Here is a 23371-nt window from a genome sequence, read left to right as displayed (position 1 = left end):
TAAGTCTAAGTCTATAGATTATTTTATTTCCTATCTTGACTAAAACCTGTTTCATTCCTGAAGACACTCTCCACTGATGATCATTCTTACAGGTTCAACATACCTCAGTGATAGGAATGAAAGTCATCTTATCCTCTTCATTCACAGTATGGATTCCAGATGATTTGCCTTCTCCCTTATGCCAAACCCACCATGCCACTGATACTCCTGCTGTCCATCCTTGCAATCCTGTAGTCATTAGTTCTCATTCACTGATATCATGATGAACTTCACACTACCATGTCCTTCCAAGTCCCTGCTGTCTTTCTCAGTGAGTTCAAATAACACTTTATCATTTCAAGCACTAATACATGTGCGACCATTTGAAAACAAAAGTAGTGGATTCACAAAGCTATCTCACTTAATAGAGGTGGTAGTGAGGTACCTGCCTATGGAGAGGTCACTGATGCCAGGGACTCAGAGAAGGAGTGACTGACAAAGGAGTGTGCCACACAGCTACAGAAGCCGAAAGATGTGAGTAATGCTTGATGGACACATTCCAGAACCTGTTTTCCTGAAATATGTACACTACTACAAGAAGAGGAAGTCAGTATCATTGCTCAGATGTCTCCATTTGTATTGCCAGGTTGGCGGTGTTGAGGACATTTGAGTTACATTTACTTGATTTCTCAGCAGCATTTAGTGACTTTTATAGAGAATCTGCCATGGATCAGCTGTTTTCCTATGTGCTTTATAAATGTTGACTCATTCGTAGTAAATTAAGATTTACGTTAGGAATTCTTTAAAATCCTTGTTTTCTACTATGCCATAATCTGGTTTATACCAGATTAATCATTTGGTTAATACCCCTTCAACTACTCTGATGCAGTCTCAATGTAGGCTCCTAGTATGCTTCATCTTTAAATGTTTTCCAAGATGCTACTTTCAGCCTATTTCTTATAACACTTTTCCTGCTCACCCTGGATGATTTCATCCATTTGCATAGATGTCATCTCCACTCCACACCATTTCTTCATCCCAGAATCAGATTTATAATTTACTAGAGGAGATCTCTACTTGCCCCTCAGGCATTCACACAGAATGTATCTGAACATAAATTTGCCATTCCTCTTCCTTCTTCATTCTCCAAATATACTCCTCCTGATTTGAAAGGTTGATGTAGTCTGTTCATTTGTCCAAGTCAAAAGCCCTGATATCACTCTGATGAATCCTTCTCCCTGATATCCTATATCCATATGATTACCAAGAGCTAATTATTTTCTTTGTATTTTCTCTGAATATTATTATTTCTAAAATCTCTTTAAAATATTTGTGCTTTCAATTCCTCTAACAATTACCTTAGTTCAGACCACCGTCACTGCCAGCATAAATACCTGCCACCCTCTGCTAACCAATCTCTCTTCAACCAGCCTGCCCTCACTCCAAGCCATCCTTCACTCTGTAGCTAATTTAGTTTTTCAAAACACAGATATAATCATGTTATTCCTTGATTAAAACCCTAAGACTTCCCATCAAAATAAAGCTTAAATTTCAAACTCCTCAGGAGATCATAGAAGACCTCTACAGGTGGCCTCTGATTATTACTCTAGCTTCACTGTTCGTTGCTGTCCCCGTAGTCTCTCCTCTCCACCCTTGTTGCCCTCCTGTTAATTACACCAGCTACTTCCAGTCTTATTCTTCCAAGCCTTTGCACATGCTGCTCACTCACTCAGCCTTCAAACCTCTTCACCCTCTTTCTGCATCTTGTCATTTGGCTCTACTACACTACACTACACACACTATAAACACACTCATGCACCATCACCCCACCTTCTACTAGTTCCTAACTTTGTTTCAGATCATCACATGTCATATTCAGAAGAATCCCTCTGATTCTTCCAAGCCTGGTTAGAATCTCTTCTAAGTACTCCATGTACTATCCTTAAATATACTCTTGACATTTGCTGCTTATCTTTTTTCATCCTCCCTATTATATAGTAAGCTCCTTGAAAGCAGGAACTGTTTTCTCTTCTTCAAATTCTAGAGTTTGGCTTATTCTCAGAACATAGTGATTATTCAATAAATAATGTGTTCCAGGGCATGGGGGGGGGACTCGATAATATGGGTAAATGTAGTAACCACATTGTTTTTCATGTGAAACCTTCATAAGAGTGTACATCAATAATACCTTAATAAAACAACAACAAACAAACAAAAATGATGTGTTCCATGACTATCCGATGTTGATGTCTACATGTCCCTAAGACAGAGGTTCTGCATGGAGTGACTCTCTTCTGACTAACTTCATACCCATCCTTGCTGCTGTGTTTTAGGATTCTGGTACAACTTGACTAGAATACCAAGTTACCAATGCTGTTACAATGTTGTTTCTTGTGTCTTTCTTGAAAAATTTCTGTGAGAAATCAGGAAGGGTAAATGAGGAACAGCTGGCTGTTACAGCCCAGAAATCCTATTATCTCCTTTTTTTCCCATTGATCTCAAATATGGGTTTGCAATTTATTTCTATGGTATTTGCCTTGTTTTTCCAAACTATCCAGATTACTTTAACCATGGGTACTTTAGAAAGAATTTAATCCCAGTTTTGTATCATATGTAATTTTATATAATTTCATATCCTTTGTGCATTATAGAACAATTGGTGTATGTGGCAGGTACTTTGAAACAGGTCTTTTAAATATTATGGATACAAGCATGAAAAAAAGTGTGAAACTACTTTGGTAGTCCTAGGCAATCTGCTAAAGGTAATTTAAAGAATGGTCACATAGCAGCATGAGTTTGTCCTTCCTTACATGATTTTCTATTGGTTTTATGCATGTAAATTGTATCTCCTAGAAGTATTATTAAGGATTGCAATGATTTCCTAACTGGTCTCCCTGTCCTGTCTGTAGCAGTTTATTTCTGAAGCACACAGAGCAATTGTGTTAAAATGTAGGGCAGGTAATATCACTCCTCTGCTGAAGGCCCTCCAAAGTTTCCCTAATGAAGAACAAGGCCTGCCATTGCTGGCCACCTCTCCCTTCCCTGACTTCACACCCACTCTCCTCCTGGCTCACTGTGCTCTACCCCGCTGGGCCAGGTGCAGTCCTGCCTCAGGGCATTTGTCCTTGGAGTGTCCCACTGTCCAAAAGGTTTCTTCCCTAGAAATCATAAGCCTTGTGTCCTTACCTCTTTTAGGTCTTTACTCAAATTTTACCTTCTCAGGGAGGACTTCCTATACATCCCATTTGAATCACCACCACTCCAACCCCAGAGATCCTCTTCCCCAACAAAAGTGCTCCTTTACCCTCTCGCCTCTACTTTTTCTTACCATTTATCACTATCACACTTTTATATATTTTACTTTCTTGTTGTTGTCCCACCATGAAACAGGGGACTTCATCTTTTTTCCCTTTATTTTTCACTGTTATAAATTCCAATACCTAGAACAGTGTCTGAAATTTGGTCAACATTAAGAAAAATTGTTGAATGAATGAAAAAAATGACTACCTGATAGCTGATGTATTTTATTTTTACATACTATGTTTTATGATGACATTTTTATTTCTATATTAAAATATATATTCAATAATGACATCTGTGCTTGATATATAGAGGAAACTTCTTTTGTACACCAATATTAAATATCAGAACTAAAATTTCCAGGAGACTATCTTTCGCAAGCCCAATAGGAATAAATTACTCAACTTTGAGTGAAGAACATAACGTTTTCTATACCCACACTATTAATTGGTCTTTTGAAAGAAATGCTTTTCTTTCCAGTAATGTTAATCCTAAAGAGTGTCTCTGATAGACATGGACGGTTCCTTTATAAAGTGTACTCCAATGTGGATCACCAAAGGATGAAGACCACTAATAATGAAATATGTATCTTTAAAACTACTTCATAGCGTGTAATATGCACCAAATAACCTTAAAAAAGAGCACCAGCATTGCCAATTTCTGTTTTTAACTGACAATGTATCACGTAAACACAAAATGTAAGTCAATGTCAAGACAATGAAGTATGACTTTGTAAATTTAATCTGTTTCCCAAGACACTAAGTGATTTTCCAGCTTATAGATTTCATGTGTGACATGAGAATCAGCTGTGACCACCATGTCATTAGATAAAGGTCCACAAACTGGCAGTCGACATACCAATTTGGAGGACTTCCAAAGACTCAGGAAAGAAAGATTTAATTCATACTATGGCCCAACTACCCCTCTGGCCACAGGGTAAAGACAAAAAGATGGTAACTGAGTAAAGCATGATTACACTTCCTAAAATAGTCCAAAGATTTTGTTTTGTTTTGAAAATGAATGGGTAAAGGAAAATACATAGACAGTAAGGGTTGGAGTCAAGCTAACCATCTGTTTGCAGGTATTCATGTCTTTTTAAAGCTTGTTTTTTTATAACTTCTGGATAATGAAAACAAGATGTGCATTCCTTCCAAATACCTAACTTAACCTGTGACCTCAACCTAGTCAACAACCAAACCCTCTACCCTCAGTCAAATAATTGCAAATCCTTTCAGAACAAATATGCCTTTGAGTCAGGAAGACCTTTAACATTAAAGCACTGAGTTATTTGATGCCTGCACAGCTGAATATTAGTCATCAGTACAGTAGATTAAACCTCATTCTGCTCCTTCAGATAATGGCAATGTTAAAGTAATTTGTTCCAACACTTTGATAAATCCCTTGGTTTAGCTCAACCCCCTCTAGATGGTCAGAATACTGCTTGGATCATATATAAAGTTCATATTGGTGTTATTTTCCAGGCCCAGAGAAAAGAGATCAGAAAAATGGAACATGTGAGATGTTGTGCTTAACTGTACTGAACACTTTTTAGTGTGACATATGACAGTTGTTTTTATATTTTTGTGCCATATATAAGGATATCTCATGAGGAATTTTCATTTCTCACCTTAAATATTACTGGTTTTTATTTATATGTGATTTTATTTCCTTCCTATCTATTTCTTTTTTATTTTTCTCTTTTTTGAGTATCTAAAGCTAGTACTCTGGAATCCACCTAAATTTCAGAAATACTATTATAAAAGTTGAAATTTTATGATCCACTGGAAAATCATATTTATATAGAGGAAATATCTTCAAAATATAAAATCACTTTCAGTTAAGAAAGTGTCATTTATGGAGCACTGGAAAAGTGTCTCTTTATTCTGTTTCTTAACACAGCAATTCTAAGTAATCACCATCCCCATAATTCCTCCATCTCCTGCTCTGTCCTACTGCAGTTTGCATTATGGCTGTGACTAGATGTCATTTTGAATAACACCCACAACCATGCCAAGGTACCTGGAAAAATATGTTCTCAATTAACAGCTCTGTAAGAGAAGTATGCCTGGTAGTGCTATCAGGGAAAACCTTATTACTGGGTGAATTTTCAGATGTATCTGAGAAAGGCAGCAATAGGCTGGAATGGGATGACCTTCAATGCTCCTATTAATTGATGGAGAATGAGAAATATTTTGGAGAAATAAAATTTTGAAGGAAATAATTTGTTCTTCATCTAAGGAACACCTCTCAATAAGGTCACAGAAAGGAATAATAAAGATTCCTGTATATTTGATTTTAATCTAATTTTCTTTACAGAGATCACATAACTGAAGTCTCAAATAGCAAACACCACAAATAATTTTCTATTGTGCTATCAATCTATGTATATAAACTGAAATTGATGATTCTTAAATATATAAAAGGTGCACCTGCTTCCCTTGCTATTAAATCCCACCTTTCAGTATTATTGCCTGTGTCTATTGTTTCATCAGATACTTACCTTTATTATGATGACTAACAGCAATAGCCAAATTTTACTTCATGTTGAAACATTAATCCTTACCATGCACTCTAATTTTGTTGGTAAGAACATACTAATGTATGTGCTCTGTCCACATTTCCTATTTGAACTGACTTGCTTTTTTGTTGGTGACTTCTAACTGTCTTACAACAAATTCTGGAAAACAAGGACAGTGTAACACTACCCACATGGCTTTCTAAGCAGGTACTTTTGGGTATATAAATACAGAGGTCATTCATTTACAACAGATGGGTGACTTTCACATTCTATTCATGAAGGCGAATCCAGCTTATTTCAGGTCCTTCCTTCAGGAATTCAGAGTACTTTTAGAGCACAAAAGGAAGCTTTAATACTTTTGGAAGACCATCTTGCTCATAGCAGTGATATTGAATAATTTCCTTGATTCATCTCTACAATTTTAGAACAAGACATATTGGTTTTATGTCAATATTTGCGTGTGTGAAGTGATTATTTTGTAGCTTTGTTCCTTCAGAATTTCATTCTTAGTATTCATAAAAGCTACTAGATAGTGATGTCCATTTCCTGACACTCCATGAAATCTGTAAATCATTTCTGACACCTCTTTGCCCTCTCATTAATGCCTTTTTACTTCATGTGGATTTAGATCAATAGCAATATAGAGAAAGCAACTCTGCAATCTAAATACTTTGTGTTTGTGATGCACAATTAGCCTGTAAATTACATTGAGATCTAAGGAGAAAGATATTTGCCAATTTTCCCCATCAGTAATAAAATCAGTTTGTTTCATGTATCACAACAAACAAACTAGGCATTATAGCATTTCATGAATGTCTTGGATTTTTTTTTTCAAGTTTGCAATGGGCAGAAAGAATTTATCCTTTTTATTTGGGATAGCATGGTGACAATTCTAGGCATATTCTTTATTAAGGATTTTAATAGTTTAATAACAATTCTGTATGCAATAAGAAAAATATATTTGGCTGAATCTCAATAATTTTTCTCCACTTGATTTTCTCTTATTTTACTAAGATGAAAGATAAAATAATAAATAGCAAACTGAACAATGTTCCAGTCTTTATTTATTGTTTTCTTGTTTTAAAAAATATGCTGGCAGTGATTTCTTGGATGTGACACCAAAAGCACAGGAAACAAAAGAAAAAATAGCAAACTGAATTCCATCAAAATTAAAACATTTGTGCACCAAAGGACAATATCAAGAGAGTGAGAAGATAACCCGTGGAATGAGGGAAAATATCTGCAAATCATATACCTGGTAAGGAAGGAATATTCAGAAAATATAAAGAATTCCTACAAAGCAACAACAAAAAACCAAACAACCCAATTCAAAAATAGCCAAAGGATTTGAATATACATTTCTCCAAAGAGGATGTGCATGAAAAAATGCCTGACAACACTACTTATTAGGGAATGCAAATCAAAACTATAATGAGCTACTACTTCACACTCATTAGAATGGTTGTAATTAAAAAAAAAACAAAAAAATAGAAAATAAGAACTGTTAGTGAAAACATGGAGATGGAACTCTCATAGATTCCTGGTGGAAATGTAAAATGGTGTAGACATTGTGGAAAATAGTATGGTAGTCTCCCCCCCAAATTAAACATAGAGTTGCCATATAATTGAGCAATTTCACATCTGAGGGTATACCTAAAAGAATGGAAATCAGGGGATCAACAGATATTTGTACACCAATGTTCACAGCAGTATTCTCTCAATAAAGAAAAGGTAGGAACAACTAAATACCTATCAAGAGATGAATGTGGTTTTAAAATAAGGGGTATACACATACAGGAGAATATTCAGCCTTAAAAGGGAATGAAATTTGGATACATGCTACAGCACAGATGAACATCAAAAACATTATGCTAAATGAAATAAGCCAAACACAAAAAATATGATTCCAATATATTAGGAGGAATAGGCAAATTCACAGGGACAGAAAGTAGCATGGAGATAGCCAGGAGATGGAGGAGGGGAAGAACTGAGTTATTTGATGGGTATAGAGTTTCTGTTCAGGATGATGAAAAAGTCCTGAAAGTGGATAATGCTGATAATTCCACAACATCATGAATGCACTGATGTCACTGAAGTGTACTCTTTAAAATGGTTAAAGCAGTAAATTTTATATAATGTATATTTTACCACACTTTTTAAAAATGGGAGAATTTTGAAAAAATAGGGTGAACAGTGCTTTCAGCTGCCTGCATAAAACAACTTTCCTTTTTGAAAGTGAGAGGGATGTGACTATCTCAGTTCAAGGAATTATGGTCTCCTTTATAAGTCTATAATTCTATATGCTTTTTGATTTTTAGTCCCTACTTGGTTTTGACACTGGACTGCTGCACAGATTCTTTCTTTTGCATTTTTAAAGCTCTTATTATACTGGGAACAAGCTTTGGCTTTCATCTTAGATGTCAGTCCTATTATATAAGCTTGCTAATCTTGTGAAATGCTCTCTAGTTTTTCACAATATATAGCTTGATGTTGATAAATCCAATGTTATTATCACATGACATGACCTAGATAGTACAATGTTTGGTTTCATAGAATTTATGTTCACATATATGTCAGTTAAAGGAGCAAAGAAATTACAGAAAGGCATAAAGCTTAGCTGCTGTTTATTCCATGGCATCATATGACCTATTTTAAAATTTGTAACAAATAGTCTCATGAGCTTTTAATGAATGAGATCTCAGTGCACCCATAAGCTCTCAGGCTATTTCTCATTAATGTTTTTTTCCAGAAACTGATCTGTTTATTTTTTTATTTCTTACATGAGACTCGAGGTCAGAGACTATATCTTACTCATCTTTATATCTCCAGTGCTTAGCACAGTGCTCAGTAACTCTTGATTGACCTATACACCTTTTAGTAATGTAATATTTTCTATTTCTATAATTTCATTATTTTCACAAGCATTATTTGTTTTAACTTTCAAAATAATTGTGAAAGTTAGGCATTATTACTAACATAATTTACAAATAAGAACCTGGAGCTTGAATAGTTTTGACTTCTTGAAGGTAAAACAGCATCTGAATGATAAACCAAATTCTCACCAAGATTTCTTGATTCAAGAGTTCATATGTATTCAATGACATCAAAGTTGCATCAAATTTGAATAACATTGTTAGGAGAGAACACTTCATCCATGCTCCTCATGCACCTTTCCACAATGAGGAAACTGAATCCATTCTGTCCCAAAGGAAAGAGTGTGGTTCACCTCATTGGTCAATCTGAGAAAAGCAAATTAATCACGCTCAGTTTACATCAGCTCATCCCCTTTTCCCTCACGGTGCTGCATGATTGCAGATAGCACGGATTCTTCCTGGTACGTCCAACCCATAAATCTTATCCAGAACTAGTTGGTTAGGTCTGTTCAAATCTGGAGTTCAGTTAGAGAGTTCCTTCAGCCGTTATGCTAAGTACATTCTCCAATTTATCAGTAAGTAATAAATAAGTAATAAAGAGGATACTTTGTTCTCCAACTACCTTCCTCTTTCTATCAATTTGTTCAAAATCCATGCAAGTTGTATTTAGACCTCCCACAAAGGTCTTGAATGACTCGGGCCATTTAGAGAGCAGTGGAAGGAGTGTGAATTGTGTGAGAGGACTGGTCAAGAGAATCTTTAGCTCAATGAACCTCAGTGACAGTACCTGGATGTAATTACTATCTAAAGAACATCTAATATCCACATAAAAGTCAGTTTTTATTTTCATCCTATCATTAGTTGAATATAGAACAAAACATACATAGATTTCCATCACTGGGGTAGATATTAAATGGATTCCCAAAATACTGTTAGGTAAACAGGTGACCTTTACTTGTTCTAATAGAATTGAAAGACAGAGCACCTTACCAACAAAGCTGAGTTTTGGGGCATTAAGGTACAAGAGAATGTGGTAAACTTCCTTGTCATTCAGCCAGTGGATTCCATGTACCTAAAAAAAAAATCTATCAATTTGTAGATGTTCATCATACCTAATGTAAACATTTCTTACTTTTTAAATGAAGATAAGCTTCTTCTGACATATAGTTTTTTATAAGAAAAGCACATAGAAATAAAATCTAATATTTACTACATATTCCCTTTCCTGTAGGATGCTATATCACATTGCCTGAACTGCTTTATGATCAAATCCTTCCTTCATCTGACCTTGACATTATTTTGTGTAATCATTCCTTATAAAGCCTCTTTCACATTATGCTAGTATGGTATATGAATAAACCAAGATCATTTAAAAAATACATATTAGACACTAAAGCAGTTATCTAATTTTATGAAATACTACTGGTTTAAATTTTACCAATTTTCTGCTAAGAATGTAAAAACATGGACACTTCAGTTTATATAATGTATCAAATTTCTTAAATTCTTATCCTGGTACCAATATTCCATTGTTTCTAAATTACTTAACATATTTAATCCTGAATTCAATGACCTGTGACTAAGTTTTCAGCACCAGGTTCTTCATTTGTTTAAAATGTTTGACATGTAATAATCAAAGCAGTTAATTTAGAAACACTGTCAACTAATATGTAATACGGTTTCAAAATTTTTGAGTGAATATATTAATCAAATTTTTTTTAACTGCAGGATTGCTTACCTTGCTCTACAGACTAATGTATGTTGTCATTCTTTAGGAGATAATTGTGGGGGATTCCCCAAACTTTTTTGACCAAGTATCTAGAGAGACAAACTTTGAAAAAATTTACTTTAATTTTAGAAAGTACTGTTCCAAATGATCAAGCAGAGACAAGTTCTGACATGTAGACCAAATTTGCTTATCAAGTTCAAGTGAAATTGTAATCAGAAGCTAAGTGTTTCAATTTGGACTATATGCACTGAATAAATACATTGTTTTCATAATCTATGTTAATTGCAGTTTGAAAATTCTGATAATTCTTAGAGAATTTCAGCTGTATCTTATTTTTTCTTATTCCAGTTTTCATACAGCTAACCACAGTCAAGTAGAGCTATGATGTCTGAAAAGAAAGAAGAAATAATATAACAAGAACATTTCATTAAGGAACAAACTGGTAGGAAAAATAGCATCCTGAACAAAAATTGTACCCCAATTTCAATATAATATGAAACCAAATTTCCCTAGAAACGTTCCATTGATTAAACATGATTTATTCAGACAAATTTCTATGCCACTTTATAGAATATCTCTTACAAAAATGTAAAAACCAATGAAATACAAATGTAACTGCCATTTGAATATTTTTGACATTTTTGTCAATATAGATTTTTAGCTATTATAGGATGAAGAAACTTTAAGGAAAATTTTCTTGAAAAACTGGGTTTTTGTGCATGGTCACTTACTCACATATCTATTAACAAACTAGGTTAAAACCAAAAAACTATTCATTTTGTTAACTATATATTTTTTCTTCTAAAATAATCATAGTCAAATGAGTTTTAAATAATTGTGCTATAAGTCATGTGAAATTACTTTTCTATTTATTTTGATTTAAAATAAAATGCCCAATGTGTAAATAGAATTAATTAACTGATTATAATTTCTGTTCCCACATGCATGAAAATGAAAAACTATATATTTCTTAGGCTAGCCCTATATTCCATGTTCTCTCTTGTAATTAAAGGACATATAGGAAAAGCTGCTGTTATGACTATTAAAATGCTTATACTAAAATAATTACTAAACTGCTATTTTATCAGATATATGAATATGCTGTAACAAAAAAAAATAAAAACATCATTTCTCTTGGGGAATCTGACTTTAAAGTATTACTTGGGGAATTACTTTAAAGTAATTAAATATATTTTTAAAGGTAAATATGAGGTACCTAAATGTAAAGTCAAAGGTCTAGCAGTTCACTAAAAAAAAAAAAACAAGACTGTATTAGGAATAGAAAATTGAACAGATCAATTACTAGAGCACTGTCAGGGGACTTCTGGAAAGATGGTGGTATACAGAGAGCTTGAACCCACTTCTTCCCAACTTCATACTCAATCTATACGTACACATAGAGCAGTTCATCTGAGGGAGAACTGAGGATGGAGTAAACACCTTCTGCATAACAAAGGATAGAAGGTCACATAAAAAATGGCAAGAGAGACAGAGACATGGCAAAGGAGGGAAGCCCACCCCAAGTGCAATGACCTTCAGGCAGTAGGTACATCTTGAGGGACATGGACACAGATTATCTGCCCTGGGGAATAAAAAAAGATCCATACTTTAAAGTGCTTATGGACTATACAGGAAAAACCCAATTTATAGAACTAAAGCACCTGCCTTTTGGCAGAGGAACACCTGGAACTCTCTCCAGAATGGAAGTCTAACAAATGCCATTTTTGCATTCCTTCTCCACAATGATTGTGACGTGGGGAGCAGAGTTGAGGTACGTGTACCAATTTCAGCCTTGCTCTAGGTGGTTTCCCATTCCCAGTTCATACCTGCAATGGGAGAGCACATTCAGGCCCTATCTGCCCCAAGGTCACAGAGCCATTCACCACTGACCCCTGGAAAGTGCAAGCTAGCCACCACTTATGCTCCACAAACATGTGAGGCTAAACAGCATGCTACTAAACAACCAAGAGTCATCAAAGAAATCAAAGAAGAGATAAAAAAAATACTTGGAGAATAATGAAAATAGAAATACAACAGTTTAAAATCTTTGGGATGCAGGAAAAGAAGTCCTAAGAGGGCAGTTTACAGCCATACAAGCCTACTTACAGAAGCAAGAAAATCTCTAATATGTAATTTAACCTTACACCTAAAGGAACTAGAAAAAGAAGAAAAACAAAGCCCAAAGTTAATAGAAGGGGGGAAATGACAAAGATCATAGTGGAAATAAATGAAATAGAGACTAAAAAGCAATATAAAAGATCAGTGAAACTTAGAGCTGGTTCTTTGGAAAAATAAACAAAACTGATAAACCTTCAGCAAGACTCAATAAGAAAAAAAGGATGCAAATCAATATAATCAGAAAAGAAAGAGAAATTACAACTGATAACACAGAAATACAAATTATCATAAAAGAGCATAGTGAAAAATTATATGTCAACAATTGGACAACTTAGAAAAAATGGATAAATACAATCTAGAAACATACAATCTTCCAAGACTGTATCAGGAATAGAAAATTGAACAGACCAATTACTAGTAACAAAATTGAATCAATAATCAAAACATTCCCAACAAACAAAATTCCAGAACCAGATGTCTTCACAAGTGAATTCTACCAAACATTTAAAGAAGAGTTGATACCTCTCTTATTCAAACTATTTCAAAAAGCAGAAGAGTAAGAAAATCCTCAAAAATCATTCTATGAGGACAGCAGCATTCTGGTACCAAAACCAGACATGGACACTACAAAAAAAGAAATTTATAGACAAGTATCCCTGATGAACATACATGCAGAAATTCTCAACAAAATATTAGCAAACTAAATTCAAAAATATGTTTAAAAGATCATTCATCTTGGTCAAGTAGGATATATCCTGAGTATGCAAAGATGGCTCAAGATCAGCAAATCCATCCATGTGATATTCCACATTAACAAAAGGAAGATAAGAGCCATTTGCTCACCTCAAAAGATGCTGAAGAGTATTTGACAAAAGTCAACATCCATTCATGATAAAAACTCTCAGCAAAATGGGTAAAGGGCACTTATCTCAAAATAACAAAGACCATATGTGACAAACCCATAGCTAACATATTCAATGGCAAAAAGCTGAAAGCATTTCCTCTAGGATCAGGAACAAGCCAAGGATTCCCACTTTCACCACTTTTATTCAATGTAGTCAAAGTCATCCAAATTGGTAAGGAAGAAGTAAAATTGTCACTATTTGCAGATAACTAAAGACTTCACAAAAACTATAAGAAGAATTAATGAATGAATTCAGTGAAGTCGCAGGATATAAATCAATCTACAGAGATCTGTTGCATTTCTGTATACAAATAATGAAGTAGAGAGAAATGAAGCAAACAATGCCATTCACAACTGCATTAAAAAAAAAATACCTAGGAATAAATCTAACCAAAAAGGTGAAAGACCTATACTCTGAAAACTATAAAATATTGAAAGAAATTGAAGACAACACAAATAAATGGAGACGTTCCATGCTCATAGAAAGGAAGAATTAATATTGTCAAAACAGCCATACTGCTCAAAGCAATCCAATCTTGATTCAATGCAATCCCTATCAAAATACCAGTGGTATTTTTTCACAGAACTAAAGCAAATAATCCTAACATTTATTTGGAATCACAAAAGACCCCAAATAGAAAGCAATCTTGAGAAAGAACAAAGCTTGAGGTATCATGCTCCCTGATTTCAAACTGTACTACAAAGCTACAGTAATCAAAACAGTTTGGTACTGGCACAAGAACAGATTCACAGGCTAATGGAACAGAATAGCAAGCCCCAAAACAACCCCACAGATATACTGTCAATTAGTCTATGACACAGGAGGTGAGAATATACAATGAGGAAAGGACAGTCTCTTCAATAAATGGTGTTGCAAAACAATGAAACTGGGTCATTGTCTTAAACCATACATAAAAATAAACTCAAAATGGACTAAAGATTTAAGGATAGGACCTGAAACCATAAAACTAGTACAAGAAAGCATAGGCAAAACAGCTGAACATCAAAAATAGAAAATTTTTTTCTGATATGTCTTACCAGGCAAGGGAAACAAAAGCAAAAATAAACAAGTGGGACTACATCAAACTAAAAAGTTTCCACACAGCAAAGAAAATTATCAACAAAATGAAAAGGCAGCCTACTGTATGGGAGGACATATTTGCAAATGATATATCTGATAAGGGGGTAATATCCAAAAAATATAAAGAACTCATACAACTCAACACCAAAAAAACAAATAATCCAAATTAAAAATGGGCAGAGGTACTGAATAGACATTTTTCTTAGAAGACATACAGGTGGCCAACAGACACATGAAAGATGCTCAACATCACTAATCATTAGGGAAATGCAAATGAAAACTAAAATGAGGTATCACCTTAGTGATACCAGTCAGAATCATTAGTATCAACAAGATCAGAAATTACAAGTGCTGATGATGATGTGGAGAATAGGTAATCCTCCTGCACTGTTGGTGGGATTGCAAATACATGCAGCCACTATGGAAAACAGTATGGATGTTTCTTTAAAAATTTTAAATAGAAATATCATATGACCCATCAATTCCACTTCTGGGGATCTACCCAAAGAAAATGAAATCATTAATTCAAAAAGATATATGCACCCCTATGTTTATTGCAGCATTATTTGCAAGAGCGAAGATATGGAAGCAACTGAAGGATCCATCACTAAATGAATAGATAAAAAGATGAGGTACATATATACAATGGACTATTATTGAGCCAGAAAAAAGAAAGAAATCTTGCCATTTACAACAACATGGGTGGACCAGCAGGTATTATGGTAAGTGAAATCAGTCAGAGAAAGATGAATACCATACAGTTTCACTTATATGTGTAATCTAAAAAACAAAACAAACAAAACAGAAATAGTCTCAAACACAGAGAATGGATGGTTGGTAACCATGGAAAGTGGAAAATGGTTGAAACAGGTGAAGGGGGAAAAGGGGTACAAAGTTCAAATTATAAAATAACTTAGTCACAGGAATAGGATAGCATAGGTAATACAGCATAAAATATTGTAACATCTTTGTATGGTGACAGATAGTAACTACACTTCTCATGGTAAGCATTTAGTAATATATATAATTGATGAATCACTAAGTTGTTCATCTGAAACAAATATAATACTGTATATAAACTATATTTTAATTAAAAATTAAAAAAATGATTAAAAGCATGGTGTTTGAGGCAAACAGCTCTAGTTGCTAAGCCTGGCTCTACTATTGTGAAGCAGTATGACATTAGGCAAGTTATTAGTCTGTCTGAATCCCCATATCTCCATTTAAATAAATTTAGCATAAAAAATGTTTATATTCTTTCTTCAATGAGTAGATAGGATTCAATGAAATAATAAAAGTAAATATATATCACAGCATTTAATTTATACTTACTGTCTGCCAGTAATTATCTAAGATATAATGGATATAAGTGCATAGCAGATTGGTATACACTAAACAAATAAAAGTAAATTTATTAAATGAATATAATTTTGTATGTAATAAGAATTATACTCTCAAGAGTAGCCATTTTGAATAAAACCTATATTATATTTTGTTATAATTTAAAATATAGATTTTGGTTCAGCAATTCCACTTGTGGCTGTGTTTTCAAAAGAATTAAAAACAGGGACTCATACCAATATTTGCACACTAATGTTCATAGAAGCATTATTCACAATGGTCATAATGTGGAGACAACCCAAATATCTATCAACAGATGAATGGATAAATAAAATGTGATAAATACACATATTATGCCACAAAAAAACCCTCTATAAATTGTGTAGCTACTTACTATCTAAAATCTATATATAGTCTAATAAAATTCTGACACATGCTACAACATATATGGACCTTGAAACCACTGTGCTAAGTTAAATAAGTCAGACACAAAAGAACAAATATTGTATGATTCCACTTATATCATGTACCTAGAATAGACAAATTTATAGAAACAGGAAGTAGAATGGTGGTTGGTAGGGGTTGGGAGCCAGGGAATGGGGAGATATTGTTTAATGGGCACAAAGGTTCTGTTTGGATGATGAAAAAATTCTGGAAATGGATAGTGGCAATATTACACAACATTGTGAATGAACTTAATGCCACTGAATCATGCACTTAAAAATGGTTAAAGGGTAGGTGTTATGTTATGTATATTTTACCAGAATTTTAAAAAGTGAAAAACAAACCAAAACAGTCATTAGAAGAACAAAAGCCCAAGGGTAGTAATCTGTTTCAAAGACAATATTTTGAAGGCTTTGTACTTACTCTCTATTTATGATTTTTAGTGCCTGGTAAATGTCTAGTACCAACATTTCCCCACAGTTGGATAATGGAAGACCCACAGGGTTCTGGGATATGCCACACAGATCCATCTTCACAGATGAAGTTTTCCTAAGTTGCTGGGAGTATTACTGGCTGGCATTTCTCAGGTCTCATTCCTCTCAGGAAATTACCTTCAGATGGAAAGCTGCCTTGTCCAAGGTCAACCCTTCCCAGGAGAGCATCCATTCAATGAACAGTGGAAGGGGAATATAAAAGCCTGTCTTCTCAGTATAATGTGGACAACTTGAAGGGACTACCTTCAGAGCTCTGTGTAGATTAGCTGAGGTCTTTACTGAAACTGCACTGCAGCCCTATTTCTCCCTCTGCTGAAAATTCATTATCTGCCCTTTCATAGATGTTGAGTCTAGCACTCCCTACTAGACTTTTAACATGCTAATTTCCATCTCAGAGTAAATACTCACTGAAAAAAATAGAATACCTAAATGTTTCTAGGCCATTGGATGTAAGATCCTTGTTGACACTGAATTCTAGGGAACAAAAGTGTCATGAGGAGCCTCCTGTTGAAGAAGCACACAGGGTCAGGAGTTTTAGCCAATATCTGCATTACAGTGGTCCACTCAGTTCATGAAACCATCCAGTAATGTCCTCTTTCTCCAACTGTACACCTGAAATGGACATAATTGGTAATCAGCACAGCCTCTCTATTGCTTCCTTGGCTGAGCCCTGATTTAGTGTGGAAAGTCAAGTGGGACATCTGAAACCACTCCTCCAGCCAAGACTGTAAAGCAAAACCATACCATGTTGTGTGAAGGATGACAGAGATTACTGCTTCGAAAGGAGGCAGGGCTAGTGGTCCCAGCCTATCTCCACCTAAATCACAAGTCTAGCCCCTACAAAAGTGAGATGTTTCCTAGGTAAGAACAGTCAGCTATCGCAAACTTAGTCACTAGTAGCACTCAGAGCAGTCGCTATGCTAGATGTGCTCTTTTTGCTAGCATAGGTAAACAAAGCCTCAGGTTCTTGGCATGAAGCCTTTGATTGGGAAAATGTGTTCTTTCTCACCCTTTTGGAAAAGAGGACTATCATTAGCATTTTCACCTGGAAATGAAAATAGTATACGTTTGCAGTCTTGACCCCAGGGTTATGGTATCACTTTCTCCCTCTTTCAAAGAAATCTGGATTGGTTGCACATCCTGAAGAACATCCTGCCGGTATGCTATACTGATGACATCATGCTAATAGAACCAAATAAACAAGAAAGGACAAGTGAGGCTTTAGTATGACAGATGAACTCCAGGGGGTGGGGGGTGAGATAAATCAAATAATGTTTCAGAAACCTGCTACATCCCTCATGTTTTTAAAGATCCCATCCTCTGTGAAATGCTAGGCCAATCCCTTCACAGAAATGGACAAATTATTGCAACTTGTATCTCTTCAGAAGGAAGCATAACAGCTGGTAAGCCTCTTTAGGTTTGGAGGCAGCACATGCCACACCTGGGAATATTACTCTGGTCTCTATACTGGATGACCTGAAAGGCTGCCAGCTGTCATTAGCGTGCAGAACAGGACAATAGTTCAGCAGCATATCCAGGCTGAAGTGCAGGGAACTTTGCTCCTTAGAACACAAGACCCAGTAGAACTCATGATATTGCAGGTGTCTGAGGTGAGAAAAGATGATACGTGCGGCTTACGGCAAGCAAAATAGTATTATCAATTGTCTTGCCAAAGGGTTTCAGCTCTGGGCAAGTTCACTATGGATTCAGTGTGACCAAAGAAAATGACAGCAAAATGTTCTTTGGGGTGAAAGGGTTATACCCAACTTTATTTCCAGGTGGCAGGTCAGTCACTGAATCCCATTCACTCAGAGAGAGTCTGTATGCAGCAAGCCAGTCTCTGGTTCTGCGCCTCTCTGTCCTCACAGCCGTCCTCTGGGCCTCTCTGCACAGTCGGCCCACACAGCCGTCCTCTGGGCATCTGTCCTTGGTGCTGCCACCACTCCAGCCTCTGCTCTGCTCTCCTGCAGCCTTGCAGCCCTGCCACTATGTCACACCCAGAGCACTGGGCAGAGCTCTTTTTATAGAGTCAACAGCTAAGTATTGCCCACAGGTGTGCAGTGAGCTAGTCAACCACAACCAGGTGAGAATCCTGGCCACAGAAACTCTCATTTTATCCACACAATGTAGCCCCCTGTGATTCTGGAGGCACCTTCAGAGGAGAATGGTTGACCTTTAGAAAAAGTGTTCCAGGTGTGTTTCAGGCTCCTGGTAAAGATGGAGTGCCAGACTGTGGGTCTTCAAGGGCTAGAATTGTGTGATCTCTTGTTATCCAACATGAGCTGGTTCTGTTAGGTCCACCAGTTCCACCAAGGGTAACTGAGTTCAGTCATGAGGAGACACTAGAGCCATGGTTACCATGGGGTCAGAGAGAGGAATATGTTTAGCACCTGGGAGATCCCTCTGCATAACACTTGGTTAAAAAGAGAGGTTTTCAGTTCTGGTGTTTCAAGAGTCAGCATGACTACCTATAGGATATTAAGTGATAAGTGCCTTTTTCAACAAGCAATCTGCTTAATTCATGGGACAGCATTCTTTTGATTCATTAGAATTTACATATAATAAGCATTCCTCTTAGACAATCAATTCTGGCATCCTCTTGCATTCTGATAGTTGGTGACAAAGCACAGGCTCAAAATAATCTGTTTTTTCTGTGTTCTACATGTCGAAGTTAGATTTTTGTTTCTATTATTATTAGCTGCCACATAAATCAAGCACTATTGTAAGCATTATATGTATAGTAGCCCTATCCTCAAAATAATCTTGTAAAATAGACATCATTGACTCTAGCTAACATCTGTGAATATGGATCCTTAGATAAGTACTTGGCCGTAATTACCCTACTGGTAAGTGGCAGAGTAAATTGGAACCTGAATCTACAAATCATAAAATTCCCTTAAATTTTCATTTATCTTAAAATAAAACTTTGTTCTAAGTAAGAATAACTGCAAAATAGTGGCACAAAAGTATAAAATTTACTCAGATTAACCAGACCAGCCATTATGGTTTAGTAGTACAAGTAAAGCAGAACCCAGATTGTAGAACAAATAAAAGGTAGTGAAGTAGCTATAGCATAGGTAGAAAACTCTTCCAAGATGCTCGGATTTTTAGAGATGTATCTTGGATCCATGAAAGCTGTTTGTAGTTGTCTTGCCAATGGGTTTCAGCCATGGACAAGTTCACTATGGATTGAATAACAGTGGAACATTCTTAGGGTGAAAGGGTTTATACTCAACTTTATTCCCACAGTGGCAGGTCAGTCACTAGAATCCCATGCACTCAAAGCGATTATGCATGCATAAGCTGTTCTCTGCCTCTGGGCCTCTCTATACCCACAGCCATCTCAGTCTCTGTCCTCGGTGCTGCCACCACTCCAGTCTTTGCTCTCCTGCAACCTTGCAGCCCTGCAACCCTGCAGCAGCCCAGAACACTGGGCGGAGCTCTTTATATAGAGCCAATAGCAACGTATTGTAGTGAGCAAGCCGACCAGAGTCAGGTGAGAATCCTGGCCATAGAAACACTCACTTTCTTCACAGTAGTTATGTGTACAATTTTTTGTTTTGTTTTGTTTTTGGTAGGCAGAGTAGACCATACCTGTATGCTGATTTGAAGGAATCCCTAGAGAGGAAGAGATAGAAGAATAAAGAAGTAGAAGATATAAGTGAGGCAGCAAGATCTCTAAGAAGATGGAAAAGGATGGGATGCAGCACATCTGATACAAAGTTAAATGTTTTCTTTCAGTGGTCCTCAGAGTGAGGCACCTAGATGCCTGTTAGCCATGCACATTATAAGGTGCCATCCAAGAAAACCCCTTGAGTCAGAAACTCTGTGGTGGGACCAGCAATCTAGGAATTAACAAGCCGGCAAGGTGTGCATTGTAACAACAGATAAGAAAAAATGCCAGATGCAGATAAGGGCAGACATACCGATCTGGTAGTGGAAAATTGGCAGTTTCCGTCAATTATACCTCTCAATTCTCAGGCAGTTTTTCCATTCAGGATCTTTTCTTTCTTTTCTTTCTGTACCATAAAGGGAAGGATTTTAGATTCTATTTGGGAAAAAGACTGAAAAGAGGAGGGGAGCCAGTTTTCATGATACAGTTATCATGAAGTGAAGGCGTCGAACAACAGGTTGCAAACAATCTACTGTCAAACAGGGCCTAGCAGAGCAGCTCCGAGCACTTCTCTTAGAAACTAAGTATTGTCTTACAAGTGAGCGGAGGTCCACTGAGTGGCTGGAAGTCTGGGAATGTTTCTCTAAAGATAAAGCATTACATAAAGAGACTTAAATTTTTGCTCAAATTAAATTTAAAACCAACTGAATAGTGTTTTCTTCCCAGAAAGTCAGGCTTTTAAGTTTAGACTGGTAGTAGACAAAAATAAAGGGACTATATTTTTGACTTATGTTTGAATTGTACTGTTAGTAAATCTGTGACACCACTTCATATTTTATTAAGTAACTTTCTAATAAATTAGAGAGAAAGGGAGATGCAATGTTCAAGTTAATGCCCATCTTCACCATAATATTCTCAGCAAAATTATTAACATGAATTAGAGTTTACTGCATGTGGATAAAGTGAAGGTTCCTGTGGCCAGGATTCCCATCTGGCCCTGGCTGGCTGGCTCACTACACATGTGTGGGCAATGTGTCATTATTGACTCTATATAAAGAGCCCTGCCCAGTGCTCTGGGAGACACGGTGGCATGGCTGCAAGGCTGCGGGAGAACAGAGCAGAGGCTGGAGTGGTGGCAGTGCCAAGGATGGAGGCCCAGAAGTTGGCTGTGTGGGCAAAGAGGCCCAGAGGCAGAAAGACCATCTTGCAGCATACAGACTCACTCTGAGTGGATGGGATTTTAGTGATTGACCTGCCACTGTGGAAACAAAGTTGGGTATAACCCTTTCACCCCAAAAACGTTCTACTGTCATTTCTTTGGTCACACTGAATCCATGTTGAACTTGCCTGGGGCTAAAACCCATTGGCAAGACACTGCATATTTTATAATGAACACAGAAATCTTATGGATAGTGAAATGAATGTATTATTTTATTGTGCAACAGAAGATAGATATTAAAATGCAGAAGAGAATAGAAACTGCCTGAATCAATGGACGAAATTTAAAGAGTTAAATGGTCATATACTTTTTAAGGAAAAGAGATATAAATGCTATGAGAGGCTTAACAAATTTGCTTATAGCTAAAAAGCTTTATTTGTGTACTGTGATATTATATGTATATAAATACTCAATGTGGGGGACCATCTGCTTCAGTAACATCTTTATACATATGATATGCATAGCAATCTAAATAGTTATGCATCTTTGAATATGTGTAATACATGTTAGTACATATGCAAATTCTACACAGAGCTAAACAAGAGTGTCAATAGCAGGTTAATTCTAGGAAAATGCTGCAGGAACTGCTATAGGAACAGATGAATGAATGCCAGTTTATAAAAGCTAAGGGATTGCCTATTGCCTAAGCAAAATCTACCATATTAAAACTGCTTCTGTATCAGAACAGAGTATTTGTTTTCAAGTGTAAGCATGTATTCTTTGGAGACGTAAGAGTAGGACAGCAGGTAATGTTCCATATACAACTTGACCACCAATTACTTTCTAACTCCCTCCTTCACTTCAAGTCAATTTGCTGCATGTGATTTTTTTTATCAGCTTGGATGAATTTATAATGTGCTTATATTTGTATTTGTGATGTAATGGGTTGGAGGAATTCTGATAATGAAGAAATGCTATCTAAAGGAGACAATAAAATTATATGCTTGTAATGAGAATGGGATTTTGCTTGTACCATTTTGTATGCTGCTGCAATCTTGCACCAAGTCCCTTTGAGCTACACATGCAACTCCTATTACCACTAATTGCAGTTTCACTACACAAGCACATCAAAAGAGAAGACACAGACCTCCTTTGTGCTGTGGGTTTTCTAATCCCTTTTATATTACATAATGAGATCCAATTCTACTTTCACATTTTAGGTACTGGTTGTTATTCCAATATTTACCCATTTCTAATCTTCTTTCTTTATTCTCTGAAATTCCTGGGAATGTTCAGATAGATGTATTAAAATGAAAATAGCTAATTATACTTCTTGGGATACTATTCTTGATTCTAAAAAGATAAGCCTCATGAAGGTGTGAATCTTTTTATCTTCAGGACTGGTGTAGTTTAAAACACAATCTGGAACTTGAAATCTATGTAGGAATTGATTTAATAACAAAATTTTTAAAAAATTAGTTAAAGATTTATAGTCATGTGGATATAACCTTTTCTATTTCAAAGCACAAAAATAATTTAAAATAAGCAATATGATGGTTCATGTACAGAGAGGACTGAAATGAAGACATGTACATTTGGTTGGGGCTTTGCCCTAATCATCTCTGAAAACCCTCAGGCTTTATATTCATTTTCACCCCTTCCCCACCTCTCCCCTATGGTAACCACCAGTCTCCTCTCTGTGTTTATGAGTCTCAGTTTTGTTTGTTAGTTTTGTTTTTAGATTCCATATATAAGTGAAATCATGCAGTATTTGTCTTTCTCTGTTTGACTTATTTCACTTAGCATAATGCCCTTTAG

This window comes from Manis pentadactyla, chromosome 5 (assembly GCF_030020395.1).
Source record: "Manis pentadactyla isolate mManPen7 chromosome 5, mManPen7.hap1, whole genome shotgun sequence".
Taxonomy (NCBI): Eukaryota; Metazoa; Chordata; class Mammalia; order Pholidota; family Manidae; genus Manis; species Manis pentadactyla.
The sequence above is the reverse complement of the archived record's forward strand: the minus strand, read 5'-3'. Positions refer to the sequence as shown.